This window comes from Physeter macrocephalus, chromosome 17, assembly GCF_002837175.3.
Source record: "Physeter macrocephalus isolate SW-GA chromosome 17, ASM283717v5, whole genome shotgun sequence".
NCBI classification, from domain to species: Eukaryota; Metazoa; Chordata; class Mammalia; order Artiodactyla; family Physeteridae; genus Physeter; species Physeter macrocephalus.
In genome coordinates this window covers 25,350,480-25,377,488 of record NC_041230.1, presented here as the reverse complement: position 1 = coordinate 25,377,488, position 27,009 = coordinate 25,350,480, and the positions used below count along the sequence as shown (strand labels likewise).

General features: G+C 43.6%; 1 protein-coding gene across 13 annotated transcripts in view; it reads right to left on the bottom strand.

Annotated features, from left to right (window-relative positions):
* Nucleotides 1-27,009, bottom strand: part of CHD9 (chromodomain helicase DNA binding protein 9) — a 246,200-nt gene that overhangs the window by 198,794 nt on the left and 20,397 nt on the right. The window contains exon 1 of one of the 13 annotated variants that reach the window (XM_024124913.3): nt 18,824-19,157. The exons of the other annotated variants lie outside the window; for them this stretch is intronic. The gene's annotated coding sequence lies outside the window, so the exon portion shown is untranslated. Of the gene's footprint in view, nt 1-18,823; nt 19,158-27,009 lie in introns of those variants that run through there. 13 annotated transcript variants of the gene reach the window in all.

The window sequence follows — 27,009 nt, the reverse complement described above, 5'->3', positions numbered from 1 at the left end:
AGATTCTTAACCACTGCACCACCAGGGAAGCCTGGTTTTTTGGTTTTTTAAAATATTTATTTATTTACTTATTTGGCTGCACCAGTCTTAGTTGCGCCATGCAGGATCTTCTTTGCTGCATTGAGGATCTTCGTTGCAACATGTGGGATCTTTAGTTGCAGCATGCGGGATATAGTTCCCTGACCAGGGATCAAACCTGGGCCCCCAGTATTGGGAGCGCAGAGTATTAACCACTGGACTACCAGGGAAGTCCCCAAGCACATGAGGTTTTTTGACATCTATTTTGCTCAATGACGAGTTTTTGCTTCTGAAATCTTAGTAGTATTCTTGGTAACTGAGGTTTCTGGATATGTGCACTCTGGAGAAACCATTGCAAAGGATGGCTCTAAATCCCAGAATTTAGAGGCTACATCAGTAAACACTACTCTTTGCAATTTAAATTAATAAGAATCAATATCATCAACATCAAAATCTAGCAACACTGGCCTACTAGCTCCATCAGGCAATGGAATATCCAGAACCAGGTGGTAGCAATGCTCTCTCCAGGATCCTCTATCCCACTCTAGAGTAAAATTGGGTCCATTCCTACCCAAAGTCTTTCAAACCAAAAAGACCCCCATATCTGTAGACACAATGTTTCAGGTCACGAGGAAGCCTGTGCCATGTCAGAGAGCCTTTCTTCACAACCCGAATGAAGCATTCTACAAGTGTCTCCAATAGGTACATTTACTGAAATCTAACTAGTCCCAAGTACTGTGTAAGGGTTTATAAGGGTTTAGCCAAGGAAGCCAGCAACTTCCAACTTTGTTATAGTATTGCATATTTGTTATTTTATTTTACCTTCACAGCGACTCTATGAGAAAGGGATTATTTTCCCCATTTTACAGATGGAGAGGGTTCAAAATCTTGCCCTGGTTACACAATCATTGAGTGGCAGAGATAGGATTCAAACTTAGAACTGATTGGCCCTAAAGCCTGTAACTCTTAACCATTATACTATATCCCTCCCTCAGCCTTAGTTTCCAATTCCATGTTTATCAAGCAAACTTTTATCAACTAATTTGGCACCTTGTAAGGGGGAGTTCCCTGTACAGGCATTTTGGTTGAGGTTACCAAAAAAGAAATATCTCAAAATGTATATGGTATATCAAACTTGGCATTTTCTTGCAAGTTTGAAGGGTATGAACCGATGCTCTGGTACTGTTCACTTTGGGGAAAAACTGATACAATCAAGATCCTAAAACTGCAAAACTAAGGATTAGACCCTACTTCAGTGATACCTACAGAAGTTATGCCCACAGAATAGTCAAAACAACCTTGAAAAAGAAGAAAGTTGGAAGACTCACACTTCCTGATTTCAAAACTTACTACAACACTACAGTAATTGGACAGTGTGGTACTAGCACAAGGATAGACATATAGATCAATGGAATAGAACTGAGAGTCCAGAAATAAACCTTTACATTTATAGTCAATTGATTTTCAACAAGGGCGCCAAGACATTTAAATTGAGAAAGAAAACTGTATATTCAAATGCTAGAGAATGAAGTTGGATCCCTACCTCACACCAAATACAAAAAATAAATGAAAAGGGATGGTAGAGCTAAATGTAAGAGGTAAAACTATAAAACTCTAAGAAGAAAACATAGGAGTAAATCTTCAGGAACTTGGGTTAGGCAATGGTTTCTTATATATGATACCAAAAGCATAAGCAACAAAAGAAAATATAAATTGGACTTCATTAAAATTAAAAACTTTTGCACAAGCAACTAAAGAAAATAATTAATTGAATATCAAAATAGAAAACCATTGTGCTTCAAAGAACACCATTAAGAAAGTGCAAAGAAAAACACCTACAGAATGACAGAAAATATTTGCAAATCATACATCTGATAAGGGTATAGTATCCAGATGTATAAAGAGCTCTTACAACTCAACAATTTTTCAAAAATCCAATTTTAAAATGGGCAAAGTATTTTTGTATAGACATTTCTCCAACGAAGATATACACTGGTCAATATGCACACAATAAAATGCACTCTAATAATCATTAGTTATTAAAGAAATGCAAATCAAAACCACTTCACATCCATTAGGACGGCTATAATAAAAAAGACAGGCAATAACAAGTGTTGATGAGGACATGGAGAAGTTAGAACGCTCATACATTGCTGGTGGGAATGTAAAATGGTGCAGCCACTTTGATAAACAGTTCTTCAAAAAGTTAAACTTAGCTATTACATGACCCAGAAACCCCAAAGAAATGAAAACATATGTCCACACAATGACTTACACATAAATGTTCATAGCAGCATTATTCATAATAGCCCCAAAGTGGAAACAACCCAAATATCCATCAACTGACGAATGGATGAACAAAAGTGTTATATCCATACAAAGGAAAATTATTCAGCCATAAAAAGGATTGAGGGGACTTCCCTGATGGTCCAGTGGGTAAGACTCTGTGCTCCCAAAGCAGGAGGCCTGGGTTCAATCCTTGATGGGGGAACTAGATCCTGCATGCATGCTGCAACTTAAGAGTCCGCATGCCACAACTAAAGATCCTGCATGCTACAACGAAGATCCCACGTGCCGCAACTAAGGCCCGGTGCAGCCTAAATAAATTAATAAATATTTTTTAAAAAAAGGATTGAGTACTGCTACATGCTACAACATGGAATAACCTTGAAAACATTATGTAGGATGATAAAAGACAGATACAAAAGGCCACATATATGATTCCATTTATATAAAATGTCCAGAATAAGCAAATCTAGAAAGACAGAAAGTGGATTAGTGGTTGCCTAGGACTGGGTTGGAGGGAAGGGGACGAAGAATGGAGAGTGATTCATAATAGGTACTTATGGGGGGGTAATGAAAATGTTCTAAAATTAGATTGTGGTCATGTTTGTACAACTCTGTGCATATACTAAATACCACTGAAGTGTGAATTTTATGATAAGTAAATACATTTCAATAAAGCTGTTTTTTAAAAAGTAATGCCTAGCCAGCAACTTCTTTTTATGGTATTACATTCATTAAATCCATATATTATGTATATATGTGTATATATACACACACACATATAGGAACACATGTTGAGACAAAAGGAACAGATATATTTTTATTATATTTATATTAATTAAGCAGCAAATAATTTTTTTAATCTGAAGACTGTTGGAGTGGCACTGTTATTTCTCACATTGGGCTCACCAGTTTTGTGACTTTGGTATAATTTACCTTAAGCTCACCATGTATGTGTACCAGACTGGGAGCGGTGTTGGCTACAGAAGAAGGGATTATTATTTTCATATAAATAATATTAAATTATTCATAATAAATACTGGGGACTTCCCTGGTGGCATGGTTAAGAATCTGCCTGCCAATGCAGGGGACACGGGTTCAATCCCTGGTCTGGGAAGATCCTACACGCCGCGTAGCAACTAAGCCCGTGTGCCACAACTACTGAGTCTGCACTCTAGAGCCCGAGAGCCACAACTACTGAGCCGGCGTTCCACAACTACTGAAGCCTGTGCGCCTAGAGCCCGTGCTCCCCAACAGAGAGAAGCCATCGCAATGAGAAGCCTGTGCACCACAACGAAGAGTAGCCCCCGCTCGCCGCAACTACAGAAAGCCTGTGCGCAGCAACGAAGACCCAACCCAGCCAAATATAAATAAATATATTAAAATAATAATAAATACTGAACAAATGTGTGTGGACAAAATATCTTCTCATTCATCTTTATTGACATTCATTCACAGGTTAAGGCACTAAAGAAAATGTTTCACAGACCAATGATAAGTACTTATAAACTTTAGGAATGCTTCTTTAATCTCTTACACATTTTATGTACATTCATAACTTAAATGTTTTATGCCCCATTATATTATGGAATATAACACGATTTCCATCTTTCTGCAATAAGGAATAGTAGCTTGAAGAGCTTAGATACTTTTCCACTCTAGGAAAAGAATCTGAAAGTTGGTTCAGTAGTGAATAAAAACCAACTTCACTTTAGCCCCTGGGTGTTGTGAAATTTCCTTAACTCAGTGGAAAACATAGGTTCTTTTTAGAAGAAAGGGTAAAGGATATCATTAGAAAGCTCTTTAGCCTCCCTTTTCAGACTCTTGTTCAAGCAAAGAGAAAAAAGGGCAGGCTTTCAGTTGTAGCTTAGAGCACCTCAAAGATCAATTAAAAGCATGTTCAGCACTGTTTTCAAATCTAGTGGCTGCTGATAACAACATCCAAAGGATGTGTTCAGCCAGGCAGCCATTCTTCAGACTCTTATCTTAGGCCTACTTAATCAGGGACAGATCTTAGCATCTCTAAGTTGTATCTATTTTATCCCCTGCTTTTAGCTAGAAATATACTTCAAAGCATGATCCTACTTGACAGTTCAAATCTTCCACTGTTTTGCTTTTATAAACAGTTGCTTGTCCTGGGAATTCCCTGGCGGTCCAGTGGTTAGGACTCCAAGCTCTCACTGCCAAGGGCCCGGATTCGATCCCCAGTCAGGGAACTAAGATCCCACATGCTGCATGGCACGACCAAAAACAAAACAAAACAAACAAACAAACAAAAGTTGCTTGTCCTAATCTTAAAAGGTCTTCAGGAAAAAAAAAGAGGTTTTGCTGTTTTCCTTGATGAGACATCTCTGAGCACTTTATTCCTTCTCTTTGGGTAATGTAAGCATTCCTGGAGAAGTTATATCTAAATCAAGTTTGGGGAAATGAAATGCATGATGTGCAGCTGCAATTTAAGAAATTAATTCATTCAACAAATATTTAAAGAATATCTCTGAAAAGGAATTCCCTGGTGGTCCAGTGGTTAGGACTCAGCGCTTTCACTGCCGGGGTCCGGGTTCAGTGCCTGGTCAGGGAACTAAGTCCCGCAAACGGTGTGCGTGGCCAAAAAAGAAAAAAGAAAAAAAAAAAGAATATCCGTGAAGTGTCAGGTACAGTGCTAGGTGCTAGGAATACAACAATGAAAAAGATAGGCATGGTCCTTTCGCCTCATGGCAAGTTTTGTCAAGTAAATAATACCCACTAATTAATTATTTTTATTAATTTATTAATACTTAACTTTCATTTACAGGTACTGTAATTGGTATACTAAAAAAACCACGTATGCTCTATACCACAGAGCCTAAGGACTAATGGAAACTGTAGACATGTATTTTTCTAATCAACTGGTTTGTTTTATAGGCATTATGGGCATCCTATTTCAAGGAGAAATCCATCCTGGTGCAATTTAAACCCATCTTGTCTTGTTTAAGCTTCAAAAAAGAGAAAATTGCACCAGGTTTCCTCTGAATATTTCTTGACTTGTTTTTCCTCGTTAGTTATAGCCATGACTATAATTTGGTCACCATCTTCCATAATCCCATCGGCCAGGTTTCACGCTCCTTATTCTGTCTTGGAAAGAGCTTATAAAACTCGTATATTATTGTTAGGAATAAAATAAATCCTTTAACCATTACATGGTCTTGCATTTTTTAAAAATAACTGAGTGAGTTTTTTCTTACCTCATATGGATTTCTTAAGAAGGGCTATCTTTCTTATTAAGATCACCTTTTAAAGCACTCTTTTTTTATCAGGGCAGCATGTGGTCTCTTATATAAAAGCATGTGGAGATTATTGGAATTCCTGGACATTCTGATTGAGGATGCATATTCATTATAGCTGTTTTCTCTGCACTGAACCCCATGGCTTGTTTTATAGAGGAAGAGTAACAACATGCCAACCAGGAAAATTAATTCCAGGTTATATGACTGAAAAAAATTTTTTTTAATTCAAGAGCAGAGAGGCCTTAGAAAATTTTGTTGAAAGTAAGTCAGTGCAGCTTTCTGGTTACCATTAGATGGTAAGCAGTTAGTGACCCTGCACAATTTCTTTTTTTTTCTTTTTGGCCACGCCACACGGCTTGGGGGATTTTAGTTCCCCAACCAGAGACTGAACCTGGGCCCTTGGCAGTGAAAGCGCGGAGTGCTAACCACTGGACTGCCAGGGAATTCCCAGACCCTGCGCAGTTTAAGTAGAAGTCTTGTGTGGAAGCCAGGAAAGGAGCTGAGTCAATGTTTCTTAAAACAAGAAATTCATAGAAATTGTCTCCTACAGGCACATATTTGATTTCTCCAACATTACAAATATTTGACAAACATTTCACCTTCCAGAAAGTTTGGTTGGGTAGAGACCTCAAAACTAGTATGTCAGAGAACTGAATTTCTTCCAAAATGGGGCCAGTTCTGCCTCATCGATTGGCTGTATTTGAGTGATGGTTAGCAACAAGATAAAAGACCAAAGAATTAGGCCAAATCCTCTGGATATCAAATACATAATAGAATTTTCCCTTTTTTCACGGTTTATCTCAGTGTCATGGAGGACCGCCTAACTTTTTCTCATAGTCAGCAATTTTTGGCTAATCCCGTGGAGCCCTCTTTGTCCAGCACACAGTACCCTGGCTCCTAGAAGACACTTCTCCTTGTGTTCCCTTTGCAGAGTGTGTACTATTTGGCAAGAACATACCGAGTGATTTGTGGAAACTGTAAGAAATGTCAGGCTGGAGCTTGCTCATTCTCTGGCACTCCTGTTTCTAGATAAACAAAAGTGACTGCAGTCTTTTCTGTCCCTCAAACACACCACTCTTCCTTGTCTCGGGAACTTTTCACCCTCGCTTCCCTCTCCCTTTCTGTAGGCTCTAGGTATGGCTGCTCCTCACAGAGGCCTTCACTGACCCCTAATGACTCAGCTGGTTTCCTTCTAAACACCACAGTCCTGTGTGTGTGTTTGTCTCCGCCCACTAGAAACCAAGCATCTCAAGGCCAAGGCAGGCTCAGTCTTGTTCCTGGAAGTATTCTCAGCACCTAGAACACAGGTGCTCAAGAAATGTGTATTTTCACCACTATATTTATAATAGATAACCAACTAGGACCTCTACTCAATATTCCGTAATGACCTGAATGGGAAAAGAATTTGAAAAAGAATAGATACATATTTATGTATAACTGAATCACTTTGCTGTACACCTGAAACTAACACAACATTATTAATCAACTGTGCTCCAATATAAAATAAAATTTTTTTAAATCTCACTTAAAAAAAAAAGAAAGAAAGAAAAAGAAATGTGTATTTTCCACTGAATGAAATGTTCACCCAAAATACCTGCAATGTCCTGGGAGAAAGAACTGCTGTCATTTGGGGTTATCTCACCTGGTTTTGAAGAAGATATTGGAAGCCTCAATGAGAGATTCTCAAAACTAACTGCAGGGCTTTCCCTGGTGGTGCAGTGGTTGAGAGTCCGCCTGCCGATGCAGGGGATAGGAACTAACTGCATACTAGAATCACCTGCGAAACCTAAAAGTTACCTTAGGTTAGACCCTGCCCCAACCTAGGGGTGATGGGTCTCAGGCACCAATATGTTTTAAAACCTCTCTGTGTCATTGCTTGTGCAGCCAAGGTAGAAAGTACTGCTTAAGTGACACGAAACTGAATAATTACCCAACTACCGTGTTCTTATCCTCTAGGTGAGTCGTTTCTGTGTCACCTCTGTCTAGGGCAACCTAAAGCATTCTTCAGACTACCCTTGTGGCTTCTGAATACCTGCCTCGCTATCACAAACGGGCAGAATTAGGCACAAACCACATGAAAAATTAACCTCCCAGGAAAGAAAGAGAAAAGGCACCCAAGTAACTGAGGTTCATCTGTTAGGACCTGCTCTGAAAACCTCAAACTCAAAGGGGAAAGTTCCAGCACACTTCTCTCTTCCTTCATAAAAGAAAGTCATCAACAAACCCCTTCATTTAGCTGTAGAAGTTAGAGGCAATCAACCAATCACTCAAGTGCAAAGCGAATAAAAAACAATGCTCCCAGAGGGATGTGTCCAAATTCCATCCTCCTTCTTGCAGGAAACAGAGACCAAGTAGTGGTGGGCTCAGAAACACTTGTCCATATTTTTTGTTATGGCAAACTCTAAACTTGAAGACCTTACAAATAATTGGGACCTCTACATTTTTTTTTAAGGAAAAGCAATGGTTATTGATATTTTTCTCAAGCTGTGCAATTATAAACTATTTTTTCTTTATTTTTCAAAATCACCATCAGAACTGTTAACAAAACCTAGATTCATGCTGAAAGTCAATTGGTTTCCCCTCCAGTTAGAAAAACCAAATGACTACAGTAAAATGGAGCACACACAGGATTACAAGTAGAAATTCAGGCCCTACCACTTGCCAACTGAATGAATTATAAGCAATTTTTCTTGCCTGTTAAATGAGAATCAGAACACCTATGCTCTCTGCCTCACATTTCTGTTTCTTACTAATAATGTTCACAAACATTATTCTCTGAAAATGTTGTGGTGTATAAATGAAAATTACTGGTCTACTGTCTTGTAGATGAACTTCTTTTTTTTATAAGCTCTTTTAAAAAAAATTTATTTATTTAATTTATTTATTTTTGGCTGCATTGGGTCTTTGTTGCTGCATGCAGGCTTTCTCTAGTTGGCGGCGAGAGGGGGCTACTCTTTGTTGTGGTGCACGGGCTTCTCCTTGCGGTGGCTTCTCTTGTTGCAGAGCACGGGCTCTAGGTGTGCGGGCTCCAGTAGTTGTGGCTCGCGGGCTCTAGAGCGCAGGCTCAGTAGTTGTGGCGCACGGGCTCAGCTGCCCCATGGCATGTGGGATCTTCCCGGACCAGGGCTCGAATCCGTGTCCCTTGCATTGGCAGGCAGATTCTTAACTACTGTGCCACCATGGAAGCCCATGTAGGTGAACTTTTAAGCAAATAAATAAATAAGTAAATAAATCCAGTGGTTACAGTCATTAGAAATACTCACCTAGGTTATACTATGTGCCCAGCAAAGTGCTGAACAAAAAAGTTGTCCACTAGGGAAACTGAATCCATTAGACCAGAACAGTAGGTAGATCACCCAACAGGGCAAGTCATTTCTTTTGCAACAGGAGAAACAGCTTGGCCAAGTACAGACATAACACGATAAATCCACTTATTCATCCCCAAAAGTCTGATCTAAAGTTCTTTCATCTCCTACAGAAGATGTCCTGGCTATGTAAGGGACTCTTTAAATTCAGAGGCCCTCTTATTAGTAAAGATCAGGGCACTAAACTTGAATAACTATGAGTTAACAAAACTTAATTCAAGGGTTTCAGTAGGTAAAGAGGATCTGGAAAGTTGCAAGTTGATAGCAGTTTTGCAGCTGATCCTAGAACAGCTTAAAACAGAAGAACTCCTGCCTCCTAACTTCTCAAGGTTAGAAGCGACCTTTGAGGTTGTCTGGCTGAGAATATGCTGGGACAGGTATGGGTTAGAATCGTATGTGGTCCAGGTAAGTCTTTAACCTCACCTAGCCTTAGTTTCTTTATTTATTAGTAAAAAAGAGATTAAAAATATCTCTTTTGCAGTGCAAATAATCTGAAGTTTAGAGATGATATACCTAAAACTGGCACATATTAGATTATCAATAAATTATAGCTAATTTTTAAAAGTCAGTCGAGCGATTTTCAGATTTCTCCCAGTGTCAGAGCCCCAGGAAGCTGCAGATCACTGTGAAATGTTTATATAATTTACCAAATCATGTGAACCAGGAAAAGCTTATTTAGTAGCAAATATGACTCTATTTTATAGGTGTATATATAGTATCACAAAAAGAACACATCTGATCACCAAAAGAAAGATTTTCTTAAATGCCCCCAATCTATTGAACTGGGTCACGTGTCAGATCTTCCCAAACTATTTGTTGGCCACTTGTTGATTTGATTTATGCCTGAGGTGGGAGCTGGCAGCAGTTGTAACCAGACAAGCAGTGGTAGACAAATGGAGAAAAGACCTATCATTTAGATTAGCTGCACACCTCATAGAGTTTGCAAACCTCAACTAATAACACATTACTGATACTGATAAACTAATTCAATGATTTTGAAACTTTTTTGAAAATGAGGAAACTCTTTCTTTAAAAAGATTTTTTTTTTTTTCAGAAGCTCAAGATCTAAAACACAGAAAAGCAGAAGTCCCGAATGAAAAAACAGAACAAAAGCTGAGCAGCCTTTCTGTGAGCTTTGGGATGCCCTGCCCTTCTCCACCCCTCGAATGCATGTCTGAAGACTTCCTGGGCTTGGAGGGGGACATTCTAAAAATCCGTTAAGTCCAGCCCCTCATTCTGCAGATAAGGGAATTAAACCCCAAGGGACTGAGAGATCCACCCAAGGTAGCACCCTGAGTTTGTGAAAGAACCAACACTAGGACCCAGGCCTCTGAATTCTCTGTTCAGCATTTTCTCCCATGCCATCAGGATGACGCCAAGGTTCCTAGCTTTGAATTCTTCAAATAGCACACTTGGGAAATTTTGATTTATTTCCCAAGATAACTGGTTAAAGAGATGAGGCAGAACCTTGGCAAAGCAGTCAACTCCCTAAAAACTTTACCTTCTCAAACTTGCAGGTTGATCAGATGTCCCTCCTCTGCCTACCTTTGCTATCGTGTTCCATAATGTACCAAGATTCCCTGTTTATAGCAGACATCATAAATGGCCTGTACAGTGTATCCAACTATCTTGGACTGGCTGCCAACATTTAAAAATCAGAAGATTTTGCCTAAAAATTTGGATTTCCACCTTCTGTTGAAAAATGAAAAATTCTAGCCATACTGAACTTCCATTCCCAGTTGATAACGCTCCCAGGAGCTGAGAAGAGGCAAGCACTCTCCACTGCGTCTCGGTCCCCACCAATCCCTACCTACTGTGTCCATTATTCTCTGGTCCCTGTAGGCATTTGAGTTTGTGACCCATGGTCTAAAGCTTTTGTCTATAGAAGGATTTTTTGAGAATGGGACTTATAGGAACAAAGGTAAACCTAAGATACAGACATAGGGGATAATCTCACTTCAAAAGATGAGGTGAATGTCATCATACATAATGCTGCTTTCCTGCATTGATTAAGGAGGAAACTTTCAGAGTTTCCTGACTAGTTTATTTTTCTGAGAGCTGTTAAATTAACCATAGATTAATACAGCTACAAGTCTCAGACTTGCTTTCCTGTGTGTCCCCTTTTACACGACTGTCTGCAGCACAACTCCAAACACTCTGCCAAGCCCCCCCCCTCCCCGGGAGATGTTATTAAACCACCCATCAGCCAGTTTCCTGCATCCCAGAGCACCTCCCTTAGCACTATGGTCAGGAGGAACTGGCTGAGAGCCCCAGGATCAGCCCCAGGACTGGGCAACATGGACGTGGACACAGAAGGCAAAATGAGAGCAATTCTTAAGGGAGATTCAGTCCTGCTCCTAGCAGCAGCAACCCAGGCCCCTGTGTCACATTCTTGCTCCTTGCACATCCTCAAATCTGTTATCACTGCAGGTACCTCCCCCTTGTTCAATCACCTTACTCTCCTCCATCGCTGAAACTTACAAAAGTATCAGATAAACAAATTCACCCAAAGGTTTTAATAGTTCAGAACTGTATATTTTTTATTTTAGCATCTTAACCTCAGTGTGTATCACTAATAATAGAATTTTAGGGATCATGATTAGTTGGTGAAAAGAACATTTGGAGATAAAAAGGGCTTACCCTCAAATTATACCACGAAGGAGGTTTATTTACTTTGTACCTGAAGGGCCACCATTATATCACCTCTCCTCCTCCAGGACTTTGTGCAAATGCTACTTTCTCAGTGAGGCCTTCCTTAACCTCATAAATTAAAATTGTGACCCTCGGGCTTCCCTGGTGGCGCAGTGGTTAAGAATCCGCCCGCCAAGGCAGGGGACACGGGTTTGAGCCCTGGGTCAGGAAGATCCCACATGCCGCAGAGCAACTAAGCCCGCGTGCCACAACTACCGAGCCTGCGTTCTAGAGCCCGTAAGCCACAACTACTGAGCCTGCGTGCTACAACTACTGAAGCCCGCGTGCCTAGAGCCCGTGCTCCGGAATAAGAGAAGCCACCGCAATGAGAAGCCCATGCACCGCAACGAAGAGCAACCCCCGCTCACCGCAACTAGAGTACACCCACACGCAGCAACAAAGACACAACACAGCCCAAAATAAAATAATCAATTAATTAATTATTTTTAAAATGTGACCCTCCCCCCTCACCCCCACACTCTCTACTGCGTCCCCTGCTTTATTTGTCCCCATATCACTTAGCACCATATTATATACTGTATCTTTTGTTGTTGTTTACTGTCTCTCTGCCTCCACTACAACAGAAGCCCCATGGGATAAAGATCTCTGTCCACCACATCCTCAGTGCTGTGGCAGTGCCTGGTCCACAGTAGATATTCAATAAAGGTTTATGAAATAAATGAACTTGTCATGTATCATGCTCAAGCCTCGGGTGACAATTATTTCAATAGTTAACAGGGGACCTCCCTGGTGGCACAGTGGTTAAGACTCCGCACTCCCAATGCAGGGGGCCCAGGTTCGATCCCTGGTCAGGGAACTAGATCCCACATGCATGCTGCAACCAAGAGTTCCCATGCCACAACTAAGGAGTCCACATGCCACAACTGAGGAGCCCTCCTGCTGCAACTAAGACCTGGGGCAACCAAATAAATAAATAAATATTTTTTTAAAAATAGTTAACAGATGGAAAGGAGAACTTTTTTTTTTTAATATAAGTTTATTTATTTTTGGCTGCATTGGGTCTTCGTTGCTGTGTGCAGGCTTTCTCTAGTTGCAGCGAGCGGCGGCTACTCTTCATTGTGGCGTGTGGGCTTCTCGTTGTGGTGGCTTCTCTTGTTGCGGAGCACGGGCTCTAGGTGCTTGGGCTTCAGTAGTTGTGGCTCGCGGGCTCTAGAGCACAGGCTCAGTAGTTGTGACACACCGGCTTAGTTGATCTGCGGCATGTGGGATCTTCCCGGACCAGGGCTCAAACCCGTGTCCCCTGCATTGGCAGGCGGATTCTTAACCACTGTGCCACCAGGGAAGTCCAAGGAGAACTTCTTGATGATGAGAGTGACTACATATTTTAAAGCTGGAAGGGTGCTCAGAAGTTTTGATGTAATCTTTCCTTTAAATACATATATATTTTGTGGAACGAACGTACGTATTTCCTTTCCTAAATATTTTCAAGGACGAAATACAGTCTTTTTTTTTTCTAATATTTAGACTAGATGTAGGGTAGCCCATCTGGGAAGCAGGATGCTAAATGAGATTGCTGTTTTTTTTTTTTTTTTTTTTTCCAAAATGCTACAGTGTGGGCTTCCCTGGTGGCGCAGTGGTTGAGAGTCCACCTGCCGATGCAGGGGACACGGGTTCGTGCCACGGTCCGGGAGGATCCCACGTGCCGCGGAGCGGCTAGGCCCGTGAGCCATGGCCACTGAGCCTGCGCGTCCGGAGCCTGTGCTCCGCAACGGGAGAGGCCACAGCAGTGAGAGGCCCGCGTACCGCAAAAAAAAAAATAAAAGCTACAGTGTAACCACACCATAGGTAAGGTGTGGGGTGTGGGGTATGGTGATGGTGGTGGTGTGGTGTGTGTGTGTGTGTGTGTTTATTGTGGCAGTTGCATCTTTAACTAGATTATGAACCTTTCTTCCTTTCCTCTAACAATGATGGAGTTTAGTTAGCTAACAATGATGGAGTTAAGTTCTTTATCTGAAATGTGTCCTAGTAAATATATGTAATAAGACCTAATTTGAAAAAGCACCAGAGGATATTCCTGGCTACTTAACTTTGCAGCACTGCCTTCCAGCTGTCCTTTGGGAAATAACTGTTTATCATTTTTTTTGTTGTTGTTGGTATTTATACCTTTTTACCATGCTTCTTTGAATTCTTCTAACAGCCCACTTGGGAAACTTTGATTTATGTCTCAAATACAAACAGCATGAAGCCTGAACTTCTGGTTCAAGTGTTCTAACCTGGCACCAAGGTCAGAACACAAATTGACTGATGGGTCCCAGACCAGTTTAGATTCATGGTAGCAACACAGGTACTATCTGTTGAACTAACTGGCCAATGTTCTGAGCAGAGGTGGGCACCAGAGACCAGTGAGAAACAGACCATCTTAGCACGAGAAAACGCTGAAAAGTTCTTATATCACTGCTGTGACTGGAGATAGCACCAGTGAAAATTTAAAGACCTAGAGCATGTAAGATTAGGTTACCAATCACAGATCAAAGGAGTGTAGAACAGAGGCAAGGAATGACCTGCCTTCTAAGTACCTGAACTTATGAACCTTCCTGGACATAATATCATAGTAGAACCTTAATTCTGGTCTCTATTATCACCTTGGGGACCTGGTTAACCAAATTATGGAATACAATAAAATAATTTTTTAAAAATTGAGAGTACTCTTTATGAATGGAATTAGAATGATTTCAAATACCAAAACAAGATGTGGGATAATAGAGTATGCTATCATAGGGGAAAAAAAGGCAAAACAAGAGTACATGCATACAATTATATTTTCTTGTATACATATGAAATATCTCTGGAAGGGTACATAATAAACTGAATCATTGGCTTCTTCTAGAAAAGGACACTGGATAACGGGGGACAAGGTTTGGGAGAGACTTCTCACTGTATATCCTCTTGAATTTTGAACCAGACAAACGTTAACTCCTAGTCAAAATAAATAAAATTAATATTTTAAAGTAAAATAAAATTACATTAAATAAGATTTTTAAAGTTAATTAACCCTCTTGGCGGGGAGGGGCAGTACAGGAGTTGGGGAGTGGGAGGTACAAACTATTGGGTGTAAGACAGGCTACAAGGAAGTATTGTACAATATGGGGAACATAGCCAACATTTTGTACAACATGGGGAACATAGCCAACATTTTGTAACAAATGTAAATGGAGTGTGATCTTTAAAAATTGTATAAAAAATTAAAATAAAAAAGTTAAGTAAGCCCTTCTTAATCTATGACACCTCATTCTTGCACCATTTCCATAGGCTTGAAATTTTTTCAAAATGAGAAGATCAAGTAAAATCAAACAAACAGACGAAAAAGAATATGTCCTGCTCTGGGGTAATAAGTTGGGTGCCTCCAGCTAGAGGCTGTCAAGGAAGGGGAAGTGCCAAAGATAATTCGCTTGCCTCAGAAGTATACTTATATTGGCCGGAGAGCTGAGGGCAGAGTGGAAACCCTTTCTTTGCTGCCATCATGAAATGGGTTTCCAACACTGGCAATGCAGTTTCTGATTGTGCCATCAGAATCAGGCACAACCTTCTTTAACTGAAAATGGCCAACTCCCCCTTGGGTTAGTTCAGTACAGGGGGGAAAAGAAAATGTCACAGTTAACCCTTTCTCTCCATGCTTTGGCAACCGAGCAGATAAAATGCCAAACATGTAGTAAAGGACTTAAACGAAGTCACAGCTTCGGTTTTGGAAAAATTCTCTTGGCCGACCTCTGGAAAGACAGGCAGCCCCTTGGGGACTCATAGCAAACAAGGTATTTCCTCTGTGTGGGCTTAGCAAGAGTAAACGTGCAATGAGGTAGTTTATTATGGAGGGATGCTTGAATGAAAAGGGAGGAGAGTCAACAAATCGTGTTTCAATCCTGACTCTACCTCAGCACTTATCATAGGATCTTAATTTTTACAGCCTGAGTAGCCTCCTCTATAAAATGGAATCATAATCACTGCCTCACCCACCTTCCCGGACCAAAAAATATACAAGGTTACAAAGCATTTTTAAAACTCTGTGGCACTAGAGGTGAACGTTAGGGAAATAAACATAAGACAAAATACCTTTTGGTGATAATTATGAAGTTTTCAGAGAGGCAAACATATCTTTAGGATCCGATACATCATAACTTTCTAGTCTTAAACCTCCATCTGCTGCATTACCTGGGACAAGTCCCCTAGCCTCTCTGAGCCTTAGTTTCCTCACTGAAAAGTGCTGTTAATGCTACCTACTTAACAAAGCGGTTAGCTATGAGAATTAGGTGGAGTAACCTATACAAAATGGAGAGCTCACCAGCTCCTTTCCCATGTACCTTGGGTAATGAATCATGGCCTCAATCAAAGGATGCTTCATTCCTCAGACTCTCTGTACTGTCTCTCAATTTTTCTGTAAATCTACAAGTGTTCTAAAAAATAAAATCTATTAGTTAAAAAAAATATTTATTTAAAATGTAAAGTGATTGAAAAGGGGGACTCTGGAGCCAGACTGCTTGAGTTTGAATCACAGCTTTGCCGTGTACTAGGTGGATGACCTGGGGAAATTCAGTAACAGCTTTGTACTTCAGTTTCCACATCTATAAGCACTACGTAAATTTCTGCTATTAATATAAAATAATACTAATTAGTACTTTTATTATTATTACATTGCACTCAACAATGGGAATACAGTGATGAGCAAGGCAATTTAAGCAAAGCACTCACCGTTATCTTAAATGTAGACCCAAAGAGGTTAAGTTACTCCACCAGGGCCACATAGCTAGTTAATGAGAGAGGACTAGAGAAGACCAGCCAGGACTAGTTAGAGACTTCCAGATTGCAAGCCACTGTCTTTCCACTGCCCCATGCTGTGCAACCAGATTCAAACCTGGACACTGCAGAGCCCTGGAACTACCACAGTGGATTCGGGAAGTCAGTTGGAATTGGTCCAATAATTCTGTGCATTCCTGACCTCCACTCTCTTTCTCCATCCCATTCCTTAGGGTGTTGTCCTTGCCTGGCTTACATGTGGATCTTCCTGCATATTTCAGATTTGGAGTTCACGGTGGAGACAACGTGGAAACGCCACAGCCCCCATACCGCTTGCATTTCTTTTGTGCTTGTGAATCTTAAACAAGAACAAAGGTTGAGTCTCTCAGAGACCTTCTGGAAAGGGGCAGATCCAGGTGTGGTGGGGCCTGAAGTGTATACAATACTGTGGGCTCGCTTTTAGGAAAGGAATACGTAATTACAAATGAAAAATTAGGTACCAGACCTTGGAATGCATGCAAATGAAGGGCCCTGAAATGTAAGCATTATTAGCTTCCTGGTAAATCCAGCTCTGCTCCTACAGTTACTGATTCCCTTCTTTCCCTCTTCCCTTTGTCTTTGCTTCCACCCGTGTCACTTGCACCTGCCCTGCCATCTAGCACCCACTGTGCCCCAGGCGGTAACTTCTTAAGTTTACATTCTGATTAAAAAATGGACTTTGCTCCAGTCTGCAGATTATTATCCAAATTATGATACAAGCACAGCTTTTCTTGATATGAAAGAATAAAATGATGTACAGTTAACCTGTGGGTGGTGTGTAATCATGCTACGTGGGGCTGTGCATGAGACTTGATAGACCATAATGTAGCCAGAAGCTACCGTTTTGTTTGCATTCTTGAACACACCCAGAGCCAGGCTCTTCTATGTCTGGGACATTCAGCAAATAAAATGATCCTCTCAGAAGGGGCTGGGGCTGGGGTTGGGGGGGGTCCCTGGCAGTCCAGTGGTTAAGGCTCTGCCCTTTCACTACAGGGGGTGAGGGTTTGATCCCTGCTGGGGGGAGATCCTGCGTGTGGCAGGGCGCAGCCAAAAAATTTAAAAAAAAAGAAGGAGGGAATGATATAACAATCTAGAGAAGAGAACATCATATAGTTATGCAAAATTATGCATGATTAATAGAATATTTTTACACATGACATCTGACCTAACCTCACACCATTTGATGTACGTAGTGTGGTTTTATTACACCCCTGCCCCTGGTTACAGATTGGAGACCGAGGCCTACAGTGACTGAAGTTTGATTCTGAACCCTTCCCTGCTAATTTCCTTTTCCACAGCACCGCCCCCGTTATCCTCACATCCAGGGGACACAAAGAGTGCACAGGCCGCAACTGCACAAAGAATCCATAGACAAAGTAAGTCGAGGCTGTTTTGTGGGTGATTTGGGGACGGGAACTTGTTCCTTGTGGGTAGGGGTGGGGTGGAGCTATTTTCTATTTTCTCCGCTGGGATTATCCCGATGAGTCATCTAGGTTGATCCCATGATTTGCACAGTTCCTCACCTTTCCCCTCCCCTGGACAGCAGTATCACGCAACCCTGGAGCCGGGATCGCATGTGCCCTTCACTGCCCTGCTTGTCCCCGGCAGCCTGCTCAGTCGGGGCCTGGCACGGAGCCACCAGCCCGAAATGGGAGGGGAGGAAGCTTGTGTCCCCCAGTGGCTGTCAGCTTTCCCAGATGACTCAACTCGACACCTCCCTTCCCCCACTGGGCACACCGCCTCCTAACTCGCCAGTTTTCAGGCTTGTCTGGTGGTTCTCAGGGAGGAGCACCCCCCTCCTACGGTCTGGGGTGCCTGGTCTGCAGCCTGGGGCTGCCAGCAGCGGCACCTGGGCCCCCTGCCCGCTGGCCTGGCAGGCCCTCTCTCAGGACGATTCGAACCTGCTGCAATGGAGAGTTCAGAATATGGGTCAAGGTGCTCTTGGAAGGGCCCAGGGGAGGATCACCTGACCAGGAGGTGGATGACTCAGCGGGAAGGGAAGGGGTACGGGCTGGAATCTCCTGGCCCCCAGGGCCTGGAGGAGGAGGGCAAGTTGTCTCCATCTGGCTGCCTGCCAGGGGAGGAGGAAGAAGGAGACAGAAGGAAGGATAAAATGACCGCCGGTGACCCGACTAGGGTGGAGTCCAAATCCTCCCCAGAGCAGGCTGTCGCCCTCACGGAGCTGAAGCCACTCCCAGGTCAAACTGCCGCTGTGGCTGTAAAGACCTAATTAGCTGCCTCCCCTGCCCAAGTGGGAAATCAAAAGGACAGAGCGCTCATCTCTCCAGACTCCATCCACCCAAGGCCCCTACAAGAAACCCAAGCCACCGGCCAAGCATGCAAAGGCAGCCGTCCCTCATAGAGGCGATTTGGTTTCTCCCCCAATTAATCCCGAATGTGAAAATTACTAACCCATTTTATTTTACATCTCCACGCGGCGGGGGCCTCCTTTCAAGGGTGTGGCAGGGGCTGCAGTTGCTGGAACAGCAGCTGCGCTGTCTGAGCCTCACTTCCTCTGGCTCCAGCTGCAGGTTCGTCAGGGCCAAGCAGGGAGTTTCCTCATTCTCTGGGCTTTCAGCTTTGCTAGGCGGCCACCCGCACCTACCACCCCCCCCAGCTGCTCACCGCCCTCTGTGGGTAGCGAGTTTGGGACTCCCTGGTCTCATGAGTCAGAGCCAGGCTGGAGACAGACAGCAGGCTTCCTTTATTAAATCAGCCTCCTGCCCTGTACACCACAGAGGGAAGCTATAATTACTCGTTTGGCCTGGCTCTGAGAACTGAGCCACAAATGCTTGACTAGGAGGGATGGTTCCTGATTCCTGCATTTATCTGGTGCACCCCAGTTTGGAAATACAAACAACAGCCAGGGGTTCAAGCCTGTTACGCATATGTCAGACGTTTTGCACATATAACAGCGTGCATTGGACCTGATGGAGATTGCTAGAAAAACTGCTATATTAATGCTGCCAGGAGTTTTTTGTTTTGTTTCGTTTTTTGAATGCATCCTGCCTTGTTGCCAGTCTCATGTGAGGCAGGCTGCTCATTGCTGATGTTGGTTTTTAAGAGATAAAGGAAGAGGCAACAAAACATTGTTTTGGATCCTCAGGACTGTTTTAGCCATCTGGCATAGAGACACAAAATCTCTGGCCTCCCAAGGCCTACAGAAGTGTTTGAAACCTGAACCCTGAAAAAAAGAGTTGGCTCTGAAAGAAAAAATAAAACCACCAAATCAAAATAATATAGCCAATCTTCGTTAACTGTTCAATTTACTATTCGTTGGCTTATTCACTCATTCACTCATTCCTGGAAGCATACATTTTTGCCATTCATTCACCAAAGATCTGCTGAGCTGTTTCTCTGGCCAGGTATAGTTTCAGGCACTATAGTTTCAGGGCTACATAAGTGCTAAACCAATTAAAGATATAGACAGAACTAAGCAGACAAATATTCCTGCCCTTGTGCGTGAATAACGGACACAAAAATAAGCAAATTATATGGTATGTTAGAGATAATAAGTGTGATTGATAAGAGGAAAAAATAGAGCAGGGTTAGGGGAATTATTGGTAAAGGAGAAATTCATAAACATCTCATGACATTTAAGAACAATCTGCAGGTTAGAGTTCTCTCACAGTGAGAGTTCTCAAGTCTGCATAATAATTGCTGAGAAATTATAACCAATCATAAATTAAATGAGTTACATTTGACTACAGTAAAATTATAAAAATCTTCTAAGCTTTGTTTATAACCAAAATTTGGGTGCATGTTAAATATATTTCATAGGAGAGAAAAAGTAAAAGTGCCAAGGCATCTGACCCTGCCTCTGGTTACCGGTAAGTAAAGGCACTTCATTCAAGTATTATTGGATACCTATAATATAGTGGTTAAGGGCCTGGGTGTCAGATGCCAGGGTTCAGGTATGGTAAATGGCTCCATCATTTACTATTTGTATGATTCTGGGAGAGATATTTAATTTCAGTTCCCCCTCTTTTATAAGAGGGTAATATAGAACCTACCTTAGAGGGTTTCTGAAATGATGAAACAAGATACTAAAAGTAAAGGCGTCAGTTAGGATAGTACCTGGCACTTAGTAAGTGCTCAGTACCCGTTAATCTATTATTATCGTTGTTGTTAGGATGATGACAGTGATGATAACAATGAGTTGCCAGGCACCGTGTTGGGTATTGGGGACCCACAGCTGAACAAGACAATGACCTGGTCCCAACTGGGAGAGGCTTTGGCTGGCCCTCAAGTCAGGGCCAGGCCGGGCAGAGAGAGAACAACACACACAGGAGCTAGAAGTCTATCCAGGGCAGGCCTGGCAAAGACCCCAGGGAGAGGGCACTGAGGGCCAGCCACCACGTGGATAGACCCATGGCCCCCTGGCAGGGTGAGCCCCACTGCACCACCAATCATTGTTAACCATACTCGGAAGGCCAATAAAAATGAACAGACCGCAGTGAGACACCATTTGATAACCTTTCAGTTGGAAAAAATTAAGAAGCCTGATAATGCCAAGTACTGGAGAGGATGTGTATCAATAGGATCCTTACATGTTCACTGTTGGTGAGATGGTAGATGGGTACATTCACATTGTTTTTCAGGAGATGCGTGCAAAACGTTCAGCTCAGCACGTTCAAAGTAGTGGAAAGCTGGTAACGACTCAACTGTTCATTGACAGGAGAATAAATTAATACTTGTGGGGCCTCTCACCTTCTGAGATGGCCCACCCTCTGTCTGTGGAGTGTGTTTCTCCCAAGGCAGTTTTCGCCTTTTGAGATGGACCGCATTCTTTTTATGGAATGTGTATCTCTCTAAATAAATCCACTTCTTACCTATCAAAAAAAAAAAAAAAAGTACTCGTGGGATGTGATAGAGAGGACAAAGGGACCATACATAGCTCTATGCTACAATATGGATGAATCTTAGCAATATAATGTTTTGAGGAAAAAGAATATTCCAGAAGACTACATACAACAGAATATTCTCTTAAGCAAGGTAAAAACAAGATCTAAGCAATGCAACTTTTAGAAAAATATATTAAAATTAATTTTTAGAAAAGCAATGAATGGTAAAGTCAAGATTCAGGATGGGTGAGGGAGGCGAAGTGATGGGAAGGGCTGAAACACATAGGAAGAAGTGGGTGGTGGGTTCACAGGTGTTTACTGTATTATAAATAAATAAGTAAACATAAATAAATAATAAATAACCAAATGCATGCTGTGCAAGGTCCAAATGCATGCTGTGCAAGTTCCAAATGAAGACGAAAGAATGTCATGAATCAAAGATTATGAATGATCCTGTGTACTTGGATTCAATGAAAGAGAAGATGAAACTCTACTCTTGGGATGGGTGTGAAGCACACCTCGGAAGGGTGTGGGCTTGTCAAGACAGAGTGGATAAAGGACCCCGAAGAAGGGCAGGGGTGTGTGAGTTTCCGCGAGGATTAGGCAGCATTGACCCTGGCGGTGGGGGACCCTTCACCAATCACGTGCTGCTGTGCCGGTTCAGAATGGTCACCTGCAGTCAGAGGGTAGGAGCAAGTGGTCACTGTGATGGGGGCAGCGAAATGTCCCCGGCAGAGCCCTGTTCAGGTCCTGGGTCTATCCACGTGGTGGCTGGCCCTCAGTGCCCTCTCCCTGGGGTCTTTGCCAGGCCTGCCCTGGATAGACTTCTAGTTCCTGTGTGTGTTGTTCTCTCTCTGCCCGGCCTGGCCCTGACTTGAGGGATGCTGGCTGTGTGCAGAGAACCCCGTTCCAGCTGGGAGTCCTGGCACCTCCCCAAGGAGATGCAGTTTGGTCACTGAACCCACAGTCCTAGCCCTTCTCTCTCTTGCTCTGGGGGGAGCTCAGGAGGAAGTGCACTCAGACGGCTAAGATGCCTGCAGTCATGGCCAGGCCCATGGGTCACAGGCTGGATGGAGCAAGCACTTTTTCATTGATAAAATGGCCCCGGAAGCTGGCACCAAGCAGAGAAAGCTTGTTAGGCCCAGGTGATTGACTTCACGGACAGAACTAACTGGGATTCTCAGAGGCACACGGAGGGAGGTCCTGTCTCTCTTTTGTGCTACTGCTGGTGGGGTCAGGGCTTTCAAGTTCTGGGAGCTGCTCCAAAGCCCCTCACCCAGCCCCACGCCCCAGAACAATCATTGATACCTCAAGAGACTGGAATCAGAAAGACCCCAGATCAGGTTGTAGGTGGGCAGTTTCTAACTGTCTCAGTTTAATTCTCTAAACCTAAACAACGGGGAAAATCATATGGCCATTGACTGACTAAAAGGCATCAGTGAGGACCACATGACATAACTGAGAACAAAGTGCTTATCAAACAGAAAGGTCCAATACATTTGTGTTAGAACACACGCCCGTCGAGGGTGGGAACTGTGTCTGACTCCTCCTCTGCTGGACTCCCAGGATCAAGGACAGTGCCTGGCATGAAGTAAGTGCTGAATAAAAATACTTCTGGAATGAATGAATTGGAGTATTATGGATTAGAGTAAAACTAATGAAGATGAGGATAATTCCTGACCATGATATGATAATTAATTTCATCTTGACTACATACCAGGCAAAATGCTAAAAGCTTTTCATTGATAGTTCCACTTAAGCTTCACAACAACCCAATGAAGGAGGTACTAGTATTATTCCCATCCTGCAGGTCAGTTAACGTGATCCAGGGAAGTTAGTGATTTTCCCAAGGCCACACCCTGGCGGAACAGGTTATTACCCAAGTGACATATTTAGGGCGTTCGGAGAGGCTCGTTCCCCGGAAGTGGAACACAGGCAGCCTTGGTGCCTGAGAGGCCACCATGATGATCAGTGGATTTTGACACCTTGAATGCCGCAAGATTCCAAATGAAAGTGCAGACACCTCTGGAAAGCAGTTAAACCTAAATGTCTAATCATGGAATAATCTGGCTTATCTGTTTTCTTCCTAAGTGTAGATGGTAGGGTTCTCTTGCAGGGATGGGATTCAGGGGAGTTTCCCCAAGTGAGTGGGGATTACACATGGTGGGCTGCCAGGAAGGGGGCTGAGAAAGGGTCCAAGATGCATGTTGGCTGTTCTGTTGAGAATTGGCCTAGGACTTCAGGAGGGCAAAAGGGTGTTTGGGTCCCCAAATTGCCTTTATGGGGTGTTTTTACAGAGCAGCTGGAGGACACTGGAAGAAGGCTATCTCAGAGAGGGGTAGCAGTATTGGGGAATTATCGTAGGAGCCTTGCTTTTATGTTTGAATTTTTTAAAATAAGAATATATTCACTTACTACTTGTGTGGTTAAAAATATACTGAAATAAATGAAAAACTAAGTGAAGCGGGGGTGGAGGAAGGTTGAGAAAAGGTCATGGGTTGGATCCTCCAAAGGAACGCAGCTTCCAAGACTGCAGAGCCCGCGCCAGGCTGCAGCTCTCCAGGGCTTGGCTGATTTACTGGAGATGAACAGCAGCCCCCAGCATTCCCAGGGCATGGTGGCCAATGAGCGTGATCCACAGCTGGGGGGGAAGTATTTGCCTTTGAGGTTGGCAGCATGTCTGTGCCTCTGAGCCTTCCTCATGAGAGACTCATTATGCAGTTTGGTCACATGCCCTATGCATTTTAATGAATGAGTCAGGGGACAGACTCAATTTGAAAGAGGAATCGAAGCTCTCTAGACTGGGTGAAGGGCTCTCAAGGGATGCTCTCACAGCTTGGATTACAAGAAAAGGAAAGAAGGAAGCTATTTCCGTTTAGAAGAAGGAAAGGAAGGTCAGGAGGAAGGAAGGAAAGAAGGAAGGAGAGAGGAAGCAAGGAAGGAGGGGAGGAAGGAGGGAGGGAAGGAAGAAGAGAAAGAGGCAGAAAGAACGGTGTAGAGTTCAGAAAACAGTCCTGGAACAGATGCTGCTCACCAGCCACTCCCTTGCTCTTTACCCTCCACTTATTTACTTAAAGCATTTAGTGCTTTTTAAGTGTCAGCTACCATGTTAGGCAGGGGAGTTACAAGACAAATGAGATAGAGTCCTTGCCCCAAAGGTCTCTGCAAAAAACCAAATGGGTTTGGTCAAGTCAGAGCAACTACACGGGGGTCTAATTTGGGAGGTGGGGTGGGCAAAGGAAGGTCATGTTCACTCCCTTCCTGGGAAGGGAGGTCCCTTACTGATGGTCAAGGGCTATCATCTCTCCAGCGCTTCCCGCCTGCCAGACATGGGGTGAGCAGCCCATGGTGAGCATCTCACTGAATCCTGGCAATAACCCCACGAGGCAGATCCTGTTACTGTCACATTTTTTACAGAATAGGAAACCGAAGCAGAGTGAGCCGCCTGCCCAAGGTCACCCAGGGATTTGAACTCAGGTCTGTCTGACTCCAGAGCTCTTGGCAGTTCAGGTCTCTGCTGTCAGCCAACCACTGGATGGGGAATGCTAGGGAAGGCCTTTCCCTTCCCAGGCTTCCTTCCAAGAACACTCTGAACCCCCAGGAGGAAGAGGTTGGTGCGAATCCAGATGCAGTCAGCGCCAGGCAGCCTGGGAGTGGATCTGAAACCTCACTGAGCGAGGCTGTGTGTGAGACTCAGAGCCCAAGGGCAGTGGGGAAAGGAAGGAAACGCAGCCTCACGGCGGTCAGTTGGGGCGACGTGCCCGTTCCCAGCCTCCACACCACAAAACACAGGGCAGCAGATGCTCGGCAAACGGGTGTGTGGGAGTGAGCCATACCCTTAGATGGCGGTCGAGCAGGCAGTATCACTGAATTACTCAACAAAGCCACCTCAGCTTTGAACTTTGAGCCAGGCTCTGCTGGAACAGGGCCTGGGGGGAGAGGGGGGCTCTCACCACTGTGAAGAGGATGTCTGCCATCCCCCTGCCACCCCCAAGTGGGAGAACACAGCCTGGGAAGAAGGCAAGAACTGAAAAGCCACGGCACACCCACATTCTCATGAATTTTTACAGCTGGAGAGAAAGAGCGATATACAAACACAGCAGGACACAGGGGCTCTGGGCTTCGTGCTGGAGAGAAAAGCAAGGCCACCTGCCATGAACCTGGCCTATACACAGAGACAGGCAGCTTTTACTGAGTGATTACTACATGCCAGGGCTGTCATACACATTATCCCCCTGGACCCTACTGCTTCCTCGTGAGGGAGGTCCTGTCATCATCTATTGTACCCAGGAGAGACTGATGCCCAGAGAGATGAATAACTTGCCGCTGTCTGTTTTTCCCCACTTCTGGCTTCCATGAGAAGGGATTTCCCTGAACACGCTTTTGGTCTTGACCCTCACCACCCATGCCCATGGAATGGCGTCTGACGGGAAAGCTTGGGAAGGCTATCCGCAACGTTCTGCTCTGTTTCCTCCTCCTTCCAGGCTGCTAGGAAGCCAATTTGTTCTCACACCAAGCTACATCCCCCATGCTAACTTTCGTGATAATTAAGGTGGTACCTTGGCTCTCTGCCATTCCTTTGTCTTTTTTATTCAGTGTGTTCAGAGCCTGGGTGCAGAAGAGGGGTGCTGTTTTTTTGAAGGCTCTTTGGAGAGCCCAACAGCACTTAGGAGGATCCCAAGAGCTCTGGCCAAATCACCCCCATTTAACTGGGGATTCTGCTCTCTCTCTCCACATCTTGGCAAAGGACACTCTTGGCTCTGGGACCAATTTCCCTTGGGAGAAGTCAGCCTGGCAACAAACACGGCCTTAGCCCTCCCCCCAATGTTTTTTGGACTGGCATCTTTTTACTAAGTCCTGTACCCAGTCTCTTGCTGTACAGGGAGTTGGTCATGAGAGGGTATCCCTGGGGTGGCAGGGTCTTGGCCTGTGTACCAGCTCTCTCCCTTGCCACCTGCCAGGGCATCAGTGATGGGTACTTGACCCACCCAGACTGCTGCCAGTCTAGACTGCTTACTCTGCAACAAACCTGGGCAGCTGATCCAAACCCCCTGTCAGGCCCTGATTAACCCATACACTGTATATCCCAGTTTCCAGTTCCAGTGGATCTGCCAGGGGATTCAGAGCCAGTTATGTTATGTGGCAGTATCTGCGAAGCCCATATTACCTTGCTGTGTGACTGGGGGCAAAGTCTTGAGCTGCTTTGTGCTCTGATTTCCTCATCTGTAAAAGGGGATAGTACCTGTCCTCCTGTCTGTCTCCCAGGACTGTTATGAGATCAAATATGTAGAACATATTTGAAAAAGAATAAAAATACTCCATGAGATGGAAGGGAATTTTTAAAAATCATTTTTATCAGCTTTGATAATGTGCCCAAAGACTTATGAAGCATCTATAACGAACATATTCAGCTTTGTCACCAGGGCTGGGACACCTTCATTTTGGTAACCCTGCCCAACTCCCTCTGCAATCTCCCTCTAAGAATCACCCCTCCGCTTCCCCTCAGACATACATATCCAGGGACTCCGCCTACGAAAATGAGTGCTTCTCATTTCTTTGGACCACAGTGATTGCTTCACAGATGGTCATGTGACCCCACGAGGATCAGTGAGACTTTTCCTAGGACTTTTGGAAAAGAGATTCTCTCTGGAGATCCTGAAAGGATACAGGGGCTAAAGCAGATGCTGTCATCTTGTTTACCACTTTAACCCAAAACTCAAATTGAAACATAAAATATGGACCAAGAAGTAGAGA